We start from the raw sequence: 18,130 nt of genomic DNA, 5'->3' as shown, positions 1-18,130 counted from the left end.
TCGTAAATTTTTACCGTCGTTTTCTGAATATGCAAATTCTCGTTACACCAAAACTTTATTCTCTCACTGGAAAAAATACTATTTGGAACTGGGACGAACAAGCACAGCTGGAATTCAATTCTTTGAAAGAATCGCTACTTAACGCGCCAATACTAGCTCATCCAGATCTGTCACAAGAATTCTGCCTTAGCACGGGTTCTTCTAAAGTCGGTCTTGGTGCCCATTTATTTCAAGAAGCCATAGAAAATGACACTACTGTTCAGAAAACCATTGCTTTTGCTAGCCGAGTGCTAACAAAATCTGAAAAAAATTATTCCGTTACTGAATTAGAAGCTTTAGCTATCGTTTGGGCATTTAACAAATTCCGTTTCTTTCTTTCTGGTAAGCACGTAAAAGTATACAGTGATCATCGTGCTTTACAATTTCTTATGTCTTCAAAATTAAATCATGACAGGTTAAAACGTTGGGCATTGTTTCTGCAAGAATTCCGCTTCACAATAGTCTACATTCCCGGCAAGGAGAACATTGTTGCGGACGCGCTGTCACGCGCACCGGCTGGGCTTGAGAAAAGTAACACAGAAGGCAACTTTGAGAAAAATTTCAGTATTCTTTACATTCAGAAAGTCCCTTTCAAAACTTCATCACCACATCTTTAAAGGACATTGCTCATGAACAAGATAAAGATTCGATTTGGAAAGACATCAAAAGCAAATGGCATGAAAAGACACACACACAGATTCGGCATTATTATCTGGTTAGAAACAACATACTGTTCAAACGCTGCACTGTTGATTACAAGCTATGGGTACTTTGCATTCCTGACGATTTTGTTAATAAGCTCATTTGGTACATTCATTTCAGCTACGCACATTTTGGTCCACGAAAATGTTATCATATTCTTCGAACGACTTGTTATTTTAACAATATGGAAAAGAGAATTCGAAGAGTCCTGTCTATTTGTAAACTTTGTCAAAAGGCTAAACCATCTGCTATTTAACATCGTGCTCCGTTGTTTCCTATCATTCCTTCTAAATTAAAAGAATTTGCTGCAGTTGATCTATTGGGACCCCTTGTCAGAACATCGAATGGATTTTCGTACGTTCTAGTCGCTGTTGAACTTACTTCAAAATTTGTTACTTTCACTCCGTTACGTAAAGCCACTGGACGGTCTGTATCCAACGCCTTTGTTAAAAATTTATTACGTGAAGTTGGACACGTTAGTAAAGTCATTTCAGATAACGGACCGCAATTCAGATCTGCTGTTTGGTCACGCATGCTTCGCAACCATAAAATCAAACCTGTTTTTATTTCATTGTACTCACCACACTGTAACCCCTCTGAACGGATTATGAAAGAAATCAATAAGCTTTGCAGACTTTATTGTCACAGAAAGCATCAGCAATGGGACAGATATTTACACTTATTTCAAAACGTGCTGAATGAAATGCCTCATGATTCCACTGCTTTACCACCTACTCTTGTACTGAAGAATGAAGAACCACCGAACAGAATCAGAGAGCTTGTACTTCTCCCGAATACACGTAAACTTCGACACAAAGACATAATTGATTTGGCTCTTAAAAATATAAAATCTGCAGCAGACGAAAGGAGAAAACTACACGGTAAAGCAAATGCAAAGAAATTGTATATTGGTCAGAAAGTTCTCATTAAAGCTCATTCATTGTCACATAAGAAGAAACACTTAAGTCACAAATTCTTTCTAGTTTACAATGGACCATACAGAATCCGACGTATACCACATGATAATTGCTTTGAAGTTGAAACTCTGCGTACTAGGAAGAGTAAAGGTTTACACCACATTTCACATGTAAAACCATTTATTGAGAGATAATCTGCTTTTTAACTTAGTCTTTGGTATAAAACTTTTTACTTCACATTTCTAGTATGCTTTGTCAGACTTAAGAAACTGTTAACATGCAACAATGTTTGAAGTTAAATATCCAGTCTAGAACCTAGGGAACATTTTTAAACAGAAATTACGAATGCATTGTTATAGTGAACAGACGTCACAGTGTTATTGTGTGTGTACATTCTTGCTTGTTAGTTGCATGATTACGTAACGACTATCAGGCTTACATACTTAGGACACATACTAGTACTGCTAATGAGTTTTTAATGCAACATTTTGGTTTATTTGAAAATACATTCTGGATTTAAAGTACTTTCTGTGAGATACCAGACGACACAGTGGTTAGTTTATGTGACAGCTACACGATTTTATCACGATGCTACTAATGAGTCACAATTTATAATGTTGCTTTTGCGGTGTATCTGTTTTATATCTGCACAGTTTTTCTGCATTATTCTGGAAAGTAAAACATGTTTTAGTAGTAACTTTTGTGGTATAGCAACAATGAGACAGCCTTTTTCATGGCACAACAATACGTTACTGTACAGTACTCTCTTCATCACGCCAATAAGCGTAATAACTACGATATCTATACGCAAAGCATTTCACTTTTGTTTATCATGAGGTAAGTACATTGGCTTCTGCAGAACCTAGCTTTCGGAGGACAATAACTACGACACTTCCACAGAGATTATCTTACAGCAAGACGCACATTTAGCGCTATAGGACACGTATTTGAGTGATTAATTTTGTACTTAAATCATTTATATTTAAAGATATTTGAAGTGAAATAATACAAAGGTTTTCCGTAATACATTTCATTCCATTGTTGTAATCTGTAACACCTGAGGGTATAGTTACATTAATCCTCAGGGGGGTACACGCTTACTTTGTGTATCATGTGTTTGGCAAGCACAAGGAGCCCTAGCTAATATGGTATTTGCTTATACAACTTTACACATCGGTACCATATTTCTCTAACACAGAATTACACAGCTATCTGATTATTTGACAGAGAAACAAACACTCTTTTTACTACGTCAGTGACAGATGTTTACGCAATTACACAGTTGGATAACTTCACACTTATGAAACTGTATTTTGTCTGTACTTTGGAAACCGTTCATATTTTTTCGGAACCATTTTGATACTATGAGAGCTTTGAATGATGTATTTGGTATGGGATCACGATTTTTAAAGTACGTTTGAGGCAGATGACACTATTGAAATGAGCAGAGAATTTTTTTAGGTTTTGAAATTATTGGAGGAAGCTACGACGATTTTGAGATTGGACTGAGGTGGTATGATGTTTTTTACGACGACGATGTGTATTATGCTGTTGAGGTATGTTTATGATCAATAAGCTGATGCTATATGAGGAATTTGATTATGCTATGTATTTATTATGATGAAATATTGAAGTGTCGTCGCAAGATTGACGTTTCGACGAATATATATGTGTAATAAGGTAAGGAGTAATGAATAGTGATTAGGGACTCTGACTTATGGAAAAGGATGTTGGAAACCAAGAATCATACTTTAGAATTATGAAATGTGTGAACATGTGTGAATCATGTGTGAATGTATCACAATGCCACTGAAAATTTTTTGGACACTGTTATATTCATAGGATTTTGTTTCTACACATTTGCAACGCAAATTCTTGACCTGTGAAATATTTTTATATGAGACTGTCACTGTAGTGGAAACTGGTGTCGTAAATATTTCGGTAAGAAAGTTAAGTGACCACCTGCACGTAACGCGTCGTGGGCACCCAGCTGGGCGACAGTCGCCTGACAAAAAAAAAAAGAGCCATTAGCGTGTGCCTTTCAGAGGCACAGGTAGAAAAGACAAAAAAAAGGGAGGCCATTATCCTCACTACTGACATTTCTTTGTAGAAAGCACCGCAAATACGACACACTCATTACTTAGAAAGATACTTACATCTGCACACCTGATTATGACAAGCGTCTTTCTCGAGAATTGAGAGAAATTTTTACTACCTTATGAAATGCCATATGGCTAATGAATGATGTTTCATGCCTTCCTTTGTACATATTTGCTCATTTTCTTTAATATCTAGTTTCTAGCTGCACTGCAGCATTGCTTATTATAAAATTTAATAGATGTACTAATATCACTATTTTCTGTCTACAGATCCAGTAAAGAATACGTTTCTGATAAACTTTCTTAGAAAAGAGAGCACAAATAGACATTTCCCTTTACAGGAATTGCATAAATACTATTTTTAATGACTTGGTAATTTCTTTTGTAGAATAAATTGTGATTCATCACTCTAGTGTTAAGATGTGACATAGGTATTAGACATGGTCATTTTCAGTGTAATATTTTTTCTGCTAGAGCTATGTCATGTTTAGATATAAGCTGCTGTTTGCCAGGCATAATGTTACTGAATTTGACTTTGTATTACGCTGTTAAGCCAGTTTACTACGCATTTATTTTTCTTGTTTGCTGCACAGTGCCTTATAGTAGTTGTAATATTGCAATTGCTTTGCCAGTTTGAATTTTTTGTCATTGATGTTTGTGTTACTTGTTTTGTGCTGCTGCATTGCCTCGTCCCTTAGTTTAGCATATGAGCTTAGTAGATTTAAGTTAGCTTATGAGGGGGTAGACTATATAAGAAACTGATTATGGACAATAGGGAAAAAATGCATTGAGAAGTTATATGAAAAATATTTGGGCCAAAATGAGTATTGTACACTGAGAAATAATTATTTTGAAAGAAATATGAATAGAATACAGAAAGCAGGTATAGATAGCACTTTTTGAAATAATGAAGAACAAAGGGAGATCTCCAAGAAGTAAAGAAAGTTTTGTTTGCAAGATACTGCAGTAAAACAAACCCTGTCCTCTGTTATTCCGCTGTGTTTGTGTATTCTTGTATATTTATGTTCTTTGTGTCTTTATATGTTTACCTCATAAGACTTATGTTGTAGAATTTTTCTCATACTCAGCTACATGAACTATGATGAGGAATTCTGTTACTGTCAAATATAATTTGCATTAATAATATGTTATTTTCTTTGTAAAAATGTTTAGGCATTATTTATTCTGTTTTGTTTTAATGCTCATGTGTGAAGTTGATGTTTCAAAAGTTAATCTGATATTTTATGTATTTACTTATGTCATTATTTTTGTAACACTGATGTATATGTTTATTTCTATTCTTTTGTAAAGCCTGTATTACTACAAATGTTATCTGTATTGTTATGTTCTTTAATGATGTATTTTGTACCTTTGTTATTGTATTTTTATGTTATAAAATTGTAATTGACACCAGTTCATCAAATTAAGTAACTTGTAAGTTCCATTTCACTGCACACGTTTCTGTTGGTCATAGTATATGGGTAATATGTGAGAAGTAGGGCCTGTTAGTGTTTGCACGTGAGTTGATAATTCAGCAAGGGACTGGTTAACAGCATTGCTGGTTCTAAGGATAATTCTAAAAACTTTGTGAGTGCACAAGTGGTGGTTTATGGACTTGCTATATTATCCGCAAGACTCTTCAATGGTGATTGTGCACCTGCACAGTCACAACAGATGGCTGCTGGCCATCTCTACAAGGACTACAGCGGGTCTGCATCTTTGATGACCCACCAGTACAATTATCTCTACAAGGACTACAGTGGGTCTGCATCTTTGATGACCCACCAGTACCATTATCTCTACAAGGACTACAGTGGGTCTGCACCTTTGATGACCCACCAATACCATTATTTCTACAAGGACTGCAGTGGGTCAGCACTTCTGGTGGCCCACCAATACCACAATCTCTACCAGGACTACAGTGGGTCTGCACCTCTGGTGGCCCACCAATACCATTATTTCTACAAGGACTGCAGTGGGTCTACTCTGTGATGACCTACTTACCAATATTCTTCAAAACGCCGAATGACTCTGCTGTGGGTTTCCTCTGTCGTGGCACGTCGAGAGTCAGCACTACTTCTTCAAGACTGCATGGAAATCCACTACTTCCGTGTGCATTGTCTTTTACTGCTCAGACTTTAAGAAAAGAAACGGCAGTTTTACTGTGATGAATGATTAGGACTGTCTTTATGGACTGTGAGAAAATTTTAGCATTTGACCAACATTGTATCAATAAGTGTGTGCATTTGATTTCTCTGTTACTGTAATTGTGAAAAAAATTTTAACAAATATGTATTGGCCAGTGCCCAAAACAATTTGTAAATTTTTGTTGTGGGAAGCATGGGGGCTATGTAAGTAGGCTGTTTAGGTTTTTTTATTGGTAACGCCACCTCTGTATAAAAATCACTAGCTGTGCTGTGTGCAGTCTGTGTCTAGCTTGCATTGTTGTCTGCCGTGGTAGTGTTGGGCAGCGGCAGCTGGATGTGAACAGCGCGTAGCGTTGCGCAGTTGGAGGTGAGCCGCCAGAAGTGGTGGATGTGGGGAGAGAGATGGTGGAGTTTTGTAATTTGTCATGAACTGCTATATATATTATGACTATTAAGGTAAATACAGTGTTTGTTCTCTATTAAAATCTTTCATTTGCTAACTATGCCTATCAGTAGTTAGTGCCTTCCGTAGTTTGAATCTTTTATTTAGCTGGCAGTAGTGGCGCTCGCTGTATTGCAGTAGTACGAGTAACCAAGATTTTTGTGAGGTAAGCGATTTGTGAAATGCGTAGGTTAATGTTAGTCAGGGCCATTCTTTTGTAGGGATTTCTGAATGTCAGATTGCGTTGCGCTAAAAATATTGTGTATCAGTTTAAGCACAGTCCTGTATAAATTTTTCTAAGGGGACGTTTCAACTGACCTTAAGAAGAACGATCTGGCGATATTAGATGAATCTGACTTAAGTTGCTGGTGTCATGAGAGATCTGCGACTTTCTTTCGTCATGTCTCTCATCTAATTGATTTAACATTTTATGGAGCACTGTTTTCAGTTTTTCAGGACGAAAACAATGATAGCCCAGCGATACGTGCTAGTTATCAGATTGCGCGTAATATAGCGAGAGATGGGAAACCATTTGCTGAAGGTGAGTTTATATAGGAGTGCATCAATAATGCTGCTGATTTATTCTTCCCACTGAGTACAAATCAGTATCGAGCGGTCACTCTTTCTCGGCAGACTCTAAGTCGTCGTGTAAGTGCCATGGAAGGTGACATTTACCGTCAATTAAGTAGTGCAGTGCTGGAGTTTATTGCATTTTCCATCGCACTTGATGAGTCCACAGATATTTCAGACACCACGCAATTAGTGATTTATGTCCGCGGCGTGGACACTGCTGTGCACATAACAGAGGATATTTTTTAGATATGATATCTTTAAAAGCACGACCTCCGGCGCGGACATACTAAAAGCCGTTGAAGAAGCTGTCGATTCAGCTGGCTTAAACTGGGAACGTTTGGTGTCAGTGACAACAGACGGAGCACCTGCAATGAAAAGGGAACAAATGGGATTTGTTGGATTACTAAGAAAAAGTCTCAGCGTACAAAATAATCATTGTACAGCATTCTCTGCATTTTGCCCCAAGAAGTACCCTGTGCAAAAGCAGCAAAACTGGGGGACGTCATGCAAGTGGTTATTCGGGCTCTACATACGTTTGTGAGCGATTTTTTTCTGTTATGAAATTTAATAAGTCTCGGTTAAGAGCAAACATCAGTCATGAAAATTTACGTAACTGTTTGCGTTTGTCTGTATGTAGAAATTTTGATCCAGACATTAAAAGTATTGTAAGCTCCACCTGTGATAACTAAATAAACGTATCGTAGGTAACAGGTACTCTTTCAAAGCATGATTTCTTTCAAGCACTCCTATTAACCTTATGCCTTCATTCAATAAATCAAGCAAGGAAACAAAACGCATTACAGAGGAAGGAGCGGAGAGACGGTATGTTGGGGAGGGGAGAGAAGCGGGTGGCCAGCTTGCCCCTGTGTTCACGCAGAGCGCGTGTTAACTGCACACGAACAAGTGCACAGCACAGCCACTGGTAGACCAATACGACAGAGAATTTAAATGTGGAAATAACAGTGCGATACTTAATTTGAAGGTCCATTGTCCCTTGCCCCCAAATGGAGTGAAAACGTTTTAAGCTACTGACGTCACCAAATGGACCTTACTGATGATGATGATGTCTGTGCTCAACTGTGCGGTTGTCAGCGCCCGTACAAAGTCCCATTCTTTACACAATCCAATTTGGCCACTTTTACGAATGATGATGATGATGATGATGATGATGATGATGATGACGAAATGATGAGGACAACATAAACTCCTAGTCCCTGTGGAGCTTAACCTTTAAGTTATATCAGTAATGCCAACAACTGAGCTACGTGTGTTTTGTACAGCTATATAAGGAAACTTTACATATTTCTGTAAGTAATACAGGCAGTATTTGGTTCCATTTGATTGCTATTTTACTTTGGTACAAAAATCTAATTTTCGTTCACGATCAAAGATCAAACTTTATTTTGTGTCGAATCTTGTCCATACACATTACTACACCTCAGACACATAGTCTTGAAGCAAACCGAGCAGGTGCTATGTTGATGGAAGGTTATGTTACGTTCAGATACACTAGATTTGGTCAGAGACTAACTTATCGTATTATGTGCATTTTGTTCTTACACACGCGTACTACGAAAATAAGCAGTTTAAGTGATACAATGAATTAAACATATCTACAAATTGAGTTACTGTTAGTTTTGTTTGTTTTGGTAAAGTATAGGAAAATGTGATACCACTAGCTAGAAACGCTACAGATTTTGGTATATTTATAAGGTGACAATGGGAAGGAAAGAAAAGAAGATAAGGTCCGTAAATTCATTTAGAGAGCCCTGCCACAATAGTTCTGGTCAGTAAATTTCACGCCGGCCGGTGTGGCCGTGCGGTTCTAGGCGTTACAGTCTGGAACCGCGTGACCGCTACGGTCGCAGGTTCGAATCCTGCCTCGGGCATGGATGTGTGTGATGTCCTTAGGTTAGTTATGTTTAAGTAGTTCTAAGTTCTAGGGGACTGATGACTTCAGATGTTAAGTCCCATAGTGCTCAGAGCCATTTTTGAAGTAAATTTCACAGCCTTCCTACCTCTATACCACCAGTAACGTAATCTCAAGCAGGCCTGAGATCTAAAGTAATAAAATAGCTCTATTAGTCAGGTAATAACATCAATTACATTTTCTAGTGGAAGATGGTAGTTAGTGAGGTGAAGAATTACTGAAAAACTTCTAAGAACGTCAGTTAAAAGATCGATCTTCGTACAACCGTTCACATAGCGCGAATTTGGTCAAAGGTCTCAGTATCAATATCTTTAGGTATTTTAATAAATATTACAGACCATTTAGATTTGAAAGTAAAACTGTAGCGCTTAATTTGACAGTTCACTATCACGTTCTAGGCTCTACATATACCATAGCCCGAAAGTTACGCCGGTAGTGAAAATAAGTGAGCCCACATGTATTTTGTACTGTTCTAAAACAATTCTTTAGGTATTCTGCCAAATAACACAGACAATTTTTTGCTTCTTTAGAACGCTATTTTACTTTGTTGCAAGAATCGAACTATAGCTATTGCCTAGTGCACCTTATCCTATAAATTTTATCTGTAGTGTTAATAAGTGAATAATATTGATTTCACACTGTTAAAGAACAATAATGCCGACAATGTAGACTCGGTAATAACACTGAGACAGGTAATTTGCACTTTGTAACAAGTGGAGTGCAAAGATCAAGTTGACCTACTCTACTGTACATAGTGACTGTATGGATTAAGCGAATGCATACAAAGCCTTGTGAGCTCTGTAGATGTTCATGGAGCTGTTTGTGTGTGTGTGTGTGTGTGTGTGTGTGTGTGTGTGTGTGTGTGTGTGTGAGTGCGTGATGTGTGTGTGTTGGTTTGGAGGTTTTTGAATGGCCTATGTCCAAGAAAGAAGCGTGGCTTAAGATCAAGCACCGCACCGCACCGCAAATTGGCCTTGCATGTAGGCAACCCGACACTAAGGACATTTACTATGAGGGACAAGCCCCATAGATATAATACTAGCACGCACTGTACTATGACGATCCGTCACCACATGCTCCGGACAGACCTATGGTCATTCAGTGTTTGTTTTGAGTCAGTACGATATATAGACTTCTCTGACAGTGCGTAATCGGAGATGGTCGACCAACAGCAGTCCAACAACCGCTTCCAGAGGAAGAGGAATAATAAAATGATTAAATATTTACAGTTGCGAAGTACGAGATATTGCACACAGGACGGCAGAGCAGAGGGCATAATTCACCTAGAGAGAATGGACAAGACTAATATTACGAAGCTAGTACAGTCAAGCCAAACGAACTAAATCCAGTACAACAACCAAGAAAAATATTACGTCAACGAAGTCAGTTGGAAGTTGAAATGTCACACATAGATGAGCCACTATTGCGTGGAGTATATACGCTACATAGGGACCCACCAGCAGAAGCCTACATGTGCGAGATATGTACTGATTAGTGACCCACACTTAACACTTACCACCTGGAGTGCCGTGTCCGCAGTATTAAATTACCTTCAGTGTTAAAGAGAATGTCAGCCCCGTAATATTTCGGACATAGCATCTACGTGAGGACTGCCATGCGTGCATCATTATGGGCGTGGTAGTCGTCACTAGATGCTGAGACCGAACTATTGCGGACATGACATTCTTTCTAACACTGAAGGCAACGTAATGCTACGACCATTAACAGGGGATACTTAACAGTTACGCAAAATCGGTCTGAGTGTATAAGATGTACAACAACCAAGTCGAAGGAAATGCTACGAATTTGTATGGCTGGTCTCACATCAAGGCGCAGACTGACTGCAATAGAAACAGTGTCCCCGAGCAGGAACAAGTGGCGACGAGCAGATGTTCAGCAAAACTCCCACGACTAGGTGATAGTGCTTCCAAGCCAAGATCTGGCTACTCCGTGATTCCCTTGAGCAACATGATCGGGCGATCACGTGGGCCCGTAAGTGGGACGGCTTAGGCTAAGCGGCCACAGGCCAATTCTCAGTTTATTGAGCAGCAAATGTGTTCCTCTCCACGGATGGCTGAAATACTGACCACGACTCCGCACTATACTGGTTCCTATGTGAATATTGATCGGACGGATTGAGTTATTTGCTCATGGCGACAGGACCTGGTCACTATCTGAGTATAGTAATATCCGCCTGTCCCTATCGAGTTTTATTTAGTTGAACTACGATATCATTTCGGCCAAGAGATTTATTCGAGCCTCACTTACTTAGGTTACCGCCACCGTAACTAAAGTAGTGTTAATTCCGGTTATTTCATGTGTGATTCTGGAAAAGTGAAAAGATCAGGAGCTATGTGTCATTAACTCTCTGCTTCAGCGTGTTCAATAAATGTTAATAAAACACTTTTGTGGGGTGAACCGGGGGCTAGGAAACACACCGACGGATGAACATCAGAATAGACACGACAGATCGTTTTACTCCCTGAGTGGAGGGTCGGTTACATGTTGCTCAAGGGAATCACGGAGTAGCCAGTTCTTGGCTTGGAAGCACTATCACCTAGTCGTGGGATTTTTGCTGAACATCTGCTCGTCGCCACTTGTTCCTGCTCGGGGACACTGTTTCGATGATCTCTGCTGCTCACCGCTCGCGGCGACCCAGCTCGACGTAGGTGTATTGTGGCCTATCGATAGTATGGCGACATCCATTGACACATTCCGTGGGATTTCAGTTGTGTTTTAATGCTATGACATTGCTTTTGGACAGGTAACATAAGCGTCATAATATCGTCCCTGCTCCTAATTTCGTCCCCCTACGAATTTCCGGCTTTCACAGGGTAACAAATGTTTAGCTGCCCGCACGTGCGTGATCTGAGTCCATTTTATTGTGTTGTATGCAACGTATGTAGCTTCTGTGTATGACGAAATTCAATTTTTTATGCTGAGGTAAGTTAGTGCAGCAGCAACATTAACAATTCCTATTGTGAGCACTGATTCGTGTTCAAACTTTGGGCTGTATTTCAGTAGGGTGCTGTAGCTTCTGCTGTATAATCTCTATAGTGACGGGTTTGATTTATGTTGCTCTAGTGGCTATTATTATAAATGTGCGAATGTTCGCCCACACCCCCTCCCCCCTCATGCTGTTCTTAATTTCGTCACGGGGACGAAATTTGGAACTGTCATTAAAAATTGATTTTATTTGCTATCTTTAAAGATTACTTTACTTTTTCGTAAGGGAAAGTGCAAGAGGAGAGAAACGGATTCGTTGCATGAAATACTTGATTTTTTAGCAAGAAGCATGCTCTTCACCTACACAGACATACAAATTCGTATTTGCCACATCTGTAGAAGGCTGAAAATGACATGAAAAATTGTTCATTCATGGCGTTTAGAGTGATTTATAGTTGTTAAAATTTTTGACAATACTTTTAAATTAATTGTACTTTAGAACATTTCTTTGGGAAACGAAATTACCTACATTTCTTTTGGCACTTCTGTTCTTGCAGCGGTAAATTTAATATGTCATAACAATTTAATTGTAACTTGCATACAAGTATAGGATATTTTCAGAAATATATATGCCAATCTGTAGCCTTTCCCATAACCTTAGGGGGCTTATATAGATCATAAAGTACTAAGGTGACGAAATTTTGGCCATGTCGCTTATGACAAATACTAAAAAATCTCACAGACTTTTCACACTAATTCTAATGTCTTTATACTACAGCTATTGCTTTACCGTTAAGTCGATTTGTACATCACAGATCTTTCACCCTGTCTGAAATATAATACCTGCAACATGCCTCACAAAACTCAGTGAACGAAAGGACTATCATCGATCCTTAGACAGCTAATGGACATTACTTAGTTCTAAGACGTATGAAAGACGTAGAGGAGTTATGTGTAAAGTATAAACTGATTGTAAATTGTGCTCTGAGGAATTAATGCAGAAAATACGGAGGAAACAGAGACCGTTGCAGTTTGTAATCTGAAAAGGAATCAGAAATATAGACAAGTAAAAGACAATAGAAATTCGCTCCTCGATTCACGTAATATACACTAACTTCCATAATCCCACATTACCGAAAGATCTCGCCGAGAACTCGAGGAAACACCATTGCTACGTAATATCGCTAAGAGGATCGATGGCTTCGAATCAGTAACTCGTCGACTAAACCGATGTGGAAATAGAAGACATCAAAGGGAAGTACGAAGTTTGAAATTTCTTGCTTAAATAATAGTTAACGGAAGAACACCGTTCAGACGTACCATATTCCCGCCATCACACAGTCTCCCGCAAGGAGGACATAGAAACAGATATCCCTGGCGTTCAGAAGTAATTGAAGAATTGGAAAGTCGGCCGTTGTGGCCGAGCGGCTCTAGGCCCTTCAGTCCAGAACCGCGCTGCTGCTGCTGCTGCAGTCGCAGGTTCGAATCCTGCCTCGGGCATGGATGTGTGTGATGTCCCTAGGTTACTTAGGTTTAAGTAGTTCTATGTCTAGGGGACTAAATACTTCAGATGTTAACTCCCATAGTTCTTAGAGCCATTTGAACCATCTGAAGAATTGAAAACAAGTAAGTCGCTAGGTCCGGATGGAATCTCAGGTCAGTTTTACGGATAGTGCTCTTCGGCATTCGTTCTGTATGTGGCTTGGATTCATCGCGAATCTGTCGACTAGTGAAAAGTTTTAACGGACTAGAAAGAAAGTGCACATGACAGTGGTACATAACAAGAGTAAATGATAGATATGCAAAATTACAGATCGACATTCTTCTCGTGGCAAATTTCTTTGAGACAGAAAAGCTTGGGTTTAAAAGGAATTTAGAAAGTGGAACTCAGATTACCCTCTCCTCTGACGATGTCCTGCGAACCCAACAGGCGGATCCCATCTCCCTAAATTTTCGGAAAGGCTTTAAGACAGTGCTCAATAATAGACTGTTAACAGAGGTCCGAGATTATGGAATAGGTTCCCCAGATATGTGATCACTCACATATCTGAGGACTTCTTAATTAATAAGAGCCCAGTTCGTTGGCCTGGGCGATGAGAGTTCATCATAGACAATAGTACTGTCAAGCGTGCCCCATGGAAGGGTGAGACGACCGCTCTTATCTTTTGCATACATAAACGATCTGGTCTATAGGGTGAGCAGCGATCTACGACTGTTTGCTGTTGATGCTGTAATTTACGGGAAAGTTCCGTCGTTGTGTGACTGCAGGTAGAGACGAGACATCTTATAGAATTATTGTGGGATCCTAGCCTCAGACATCATCGAGCGTTTGCGGTCCACAACTGCCGTATTAAAGGAAGACGTGAAAGCAACTCAGACACGTGCTGCTAGATTTTATACCGAAGGGTACGATTATCGGGCAAGTATTACGGAAATACTCCTTGACTCAAATGGGGCTGCCTAGAGGGAAGACTACGTTCGTTTTGTGATCAGAGAACAGATATTTCAGATTTACGCCTGAATGGTTCCACTGCTACCAACGTAATTCTGGCGTAATAAGCGCAAAGGCAAGATAAAACTAATTGGTGCTCCTGGATGACCTACTCCTTCCATACAGACGGTCTCCTCCTTCGGTGTTACGCTTTGAAACTCCATGGTTGTCGCATTCGATTTTTTCCTTCCGTATATTGGTCTTAATAGAGACTTGCCGTCCCTGCTTCATTAGTTCACATTCGTCCTTGTAGCCTCAAGGAAGTTACATTCAGGTTTCTTCAACAAGGTGTCGATTTTTCCTATGATAATCTCTTCCTTTCTTGACACATCTCACTCATCCCACCTGATTTACCCAGTTTGCAAAATTTATTTCGGAATTTTCTATGATTGGTATGCGTATTAATAGCATGAAAAGTAAAGAACAATTACGCTAAAGGCTGTTTGATTTCAGAAAAGCAAAAGGCACTTAATAATGGGAAGCAAAACAAACACAAGTCAGGATATATCCCTAGAATCTGTAAATCTACAGAAAGCAATCGACAACATAACGGGGGATAGGATTTTCACTTTCCTGAGACAAGTGGGGATAAATCATATAGACTGTTGCATAACGTCTGCTTAAAACAAGGATGAGTTTCCGACGTATAAGGTCAAGAAAGTTCGCGTCAAGTGGGATGTATCATACGTTTGCAACATGCCGCCAGTGATGTTCAGGTTTACATCAAACAGGCGACAAAGGACATCAGAAAAATAGAAAAAGAAGCATGTAAATGAAGATTGTATACAGAAATCAATGCTAAAATATGTAGACTGGACAAAAATGTGTGAATACCAAAAACACACAGTGAACGTGAAGAAGAAAAATTGAAAATTTGCGGTAAGTCCTATGGGACCAAACTGCTGAGGTAATCGGCCCCTGAACTTACACTCTACTTAATCTAACTTCAACTAACTTACGCAAAAGACAGTACACACAGCCACGCCCGAGGAAGGACTATAACCTCCGACGGGAGCAGCCGCGCGAACCGTGACAAGGCGTCCCGAGACCACACTGCTACCCCGCGCTACCGTGAAGAAGAATTACAGAACATGTTGAATGGAATGGACATTCTAATGGATACAAAATATGAATTGACAGTAAACTGAAGAAAGATTAAAGAGTTAAACAAAAGCAGAGAAGAGGTTAGCGACAAACGTAACCTCAAAATTGATGACAGCAAAGTAGACGACGTTCAGGAACTCTGCTACGATGGAAGTAAGACAACGCATGGCGGACAAAGCAAGGAGGACATAAAAAGCAGATCAGCGGAGGGAAAGAGTACATTCCTGCAGGTATTAAACATAAACCTTAACCCGAGAACAAAAATTTCTGAGAATGTACGTTTGGAGAACAGTAGAGTATGGTGGTGGGAAAACTTAAAAGGAATAAAATAGAAGCGTTTGAGATATGATGCTGTGGAAGGATGGCGATAATGAGGTGGACTGATAAGAAAGGGAGTTCCTCCGCAGAATCGTCGAAGGAAGGAACATGTGGGAAATACTGACATTAAGAACGGATGGATCGATAGTACATGTTTTAAGACATCTGGGAGTAACTCCTACGGCACTTCAGGAAACTGTAAAAGCTAAAAACATTAAGGGAAGACAGAGATTGGAATACATCCAACAAATAACTAAGGATGTTTGGTGCAAGGGCTACTCTGAGCTGAGGAGGATGGCACAAGGCAGAAATTCGTGGTGGGCTGCATCGAAACTGTCAGAAGTATGATGACTCAATAACAGTTTCAGTGTTTTGAGAAGTACCAAATTTCAATTTCGAAAGAAAGGGAAACCACAAGAGTAGGTAGTCTTACTATCCAGACACTTTGTACCTGACTGAGCTTCAACATGCATTTTGAGACGAAGAAAGAGAAAACTGAGGTATAGTGAGAAAATACGAAAGGTGTTCTTTAAGTAATGAAACGCATTTTTTACTCAAAGCAGGCTCATTGTATTTAGGACGCTAAGACAATCTATTATTCCCCACTATTTTGGTTATAAACCTCTTTTTTTCTTTTTCGACACAGACTCCGTTCATTGGGACGGTCTTAACGCCGCTCTGCTGGGACGCTCTGTGTGACCGCACTGTACCATTTTACTGGTCGACGTCAGAGCCAAAGTCTTGGTGCATCAATAACCTCCCCATCTTCCGTTTACGGTTTCCCGCTGAGTGCATCCTTCATCGGGCCATGCATATGAGAGTCCGAAGGTGTGAGATCCGGGCTGTTGGATGGATGAGAAAGAACAATACAATAAAGTTCTGTGAGCTCCTCTAGGATGCGCAGACTGCTGTGACGCCTTGCATTCTCATGGAGAAATTCGTTTGAATTTTTGTGGCGGTAAACACACTGAAGCCGTTTCTTCGATTTCCTGAGGCTAGCACAATACACATCAGAGTTCATCGTTGCATCACGAGGGAGGACATCAAACAGAATAAGCCCTTCCGAGTCCTGGAAGACCGTCGTCATGAGTTTAACGACTGAGGTTGCGACTTTGAACTTTCTCTTCGAAGGCACTCCGCAGATTGCCGTTTTGTTTCCAGGTCTAAAGGGTGAACACACGTTTCATTGCCTGTGTCCATGCTGGACAAAAAATCGTCATGATCAGCCTCGTAATCTCGTAATGGGTAAGGAATTCCGCGCAGAGGGTCCTTCATTACTCTTTATGGTCTTCAGTTAGGCGGCGAGCAACCCAATGGTCGCACACCTTTGAGTACACCAACTGGTAGACGAGTGTGTCAACACTACTAATAGAGACGTCCAGTTGGGCAGGGAGGTGTTTGTTTTTGATCCCCCAATCACGTCGAATAAGAGTGTTACCACGTTCCAACGCTGCAGGAGTCACAGTTGTGTGCAGCCGGCCGACGCGCAAGAGATCGGACAGGTTTTGCGCGACCTCGTTGCGATGCAGACAGACAGCTGGCGCAACGACTCACCGTGCTCTTGTTCATTGGCTGGTCTCCGTAGACATTCTACAAGTGTCTATGATTATCTGGGATGCTCCGGCTTTTCACCAAAGGAACTCAATGACAACTCTCTGTTTGGAATGCACTTCCGTTACAAAAGCCATTTTGAAGGCTACCTATAGTGACACCAACTATTGGAACTTTAGGGCCTGAAGCATGAATATTTCGCGATGTGCCACAACAGGTTCTGCATTTTTTTTTTCAACCGAAATTGGCAGAGCAGAAAAAAGAACGTGTTACATTACTTATTTAATGCCGTTCATATTCAAGTACTGATATATAATATTTCCGTATGCCATATTGTTTGCCCGCCCTGTCAGCCGTGCGGTCTAACGCACTGCTTTCCGGGCGGGAAGGCCTGTCGGCCCCCAGCACGAATCCGTCCGGAACATTAGTGTCGAGGTCCGGTGTGCTGGCCAGTATATGAATCGCTTTTAAGGAGGTTTTTCATCTGCCTCGGCGAATGAGGGCTGGTTCCCCTTGTTCCGCTTCAGTTACACTACCTCGGCGATTGCTGCGCAAACACTTTCTCCACGTACGTGTACACCATAATTGCTCTACCACGCAAACATTGTGGTTGCATTCATCCGGTGTGAGACGGGCCGAACCGCACAATAATCCTGGGTTCGGTGTGGGGCGGCGGTGGGATGAGTAGACTGCTGTAGACTGTTGTGGGGTTGTGAACCACTTAGGTCTACGGCGGGGACGAACCCTCTCCGTCGTTTCTATGTCCCCGGCTCAATATAATACAAAATAATACAATGCCACATTGTAAAGAAAGGAACGAGACTATTACGGTTAGATGAAAGGGATGTGTACTGAAACATAACTAAATAAT

At 40.3% G+C, this 18,130-nt stretch overlaps 1 protein-coding gene across 1 annotated transcript in view; it reads right to left on the bottom strand.

Annotated features, from left to right (window-relative positions):
• The window catches only part of LOC124776806 (discoidin domain-containing receptor tyrosine kinase B-like), a 458,663-nt gene that overhangs the window by 210,718 nt on the left and 229,815 nt on the right, over positions 1-18,130 (bottom strand). The window lies entirely within an intron of this gene.

Source organism: Schistocerca piceifrons, chromosome 1, assembly GCF_021461385.2.
Source record: "Schistocerca piceifrons isolate TAMUIC-IGC-003096 chromosome 1, iqSchPice1.1, whole genome shotgun sequence".
Lineage (NCBI taxonomy): Eukaryota > Metazoa > Arthropoda > Insecta > Orthoptera > Acrididae > Schistocerca > Schistocerca piceifrons.
The sequence above is the reverse complement of the archived record's forward strand: the minus strand, read 5'-3'. Positions and strand labels throughout refer to the sequence as shown.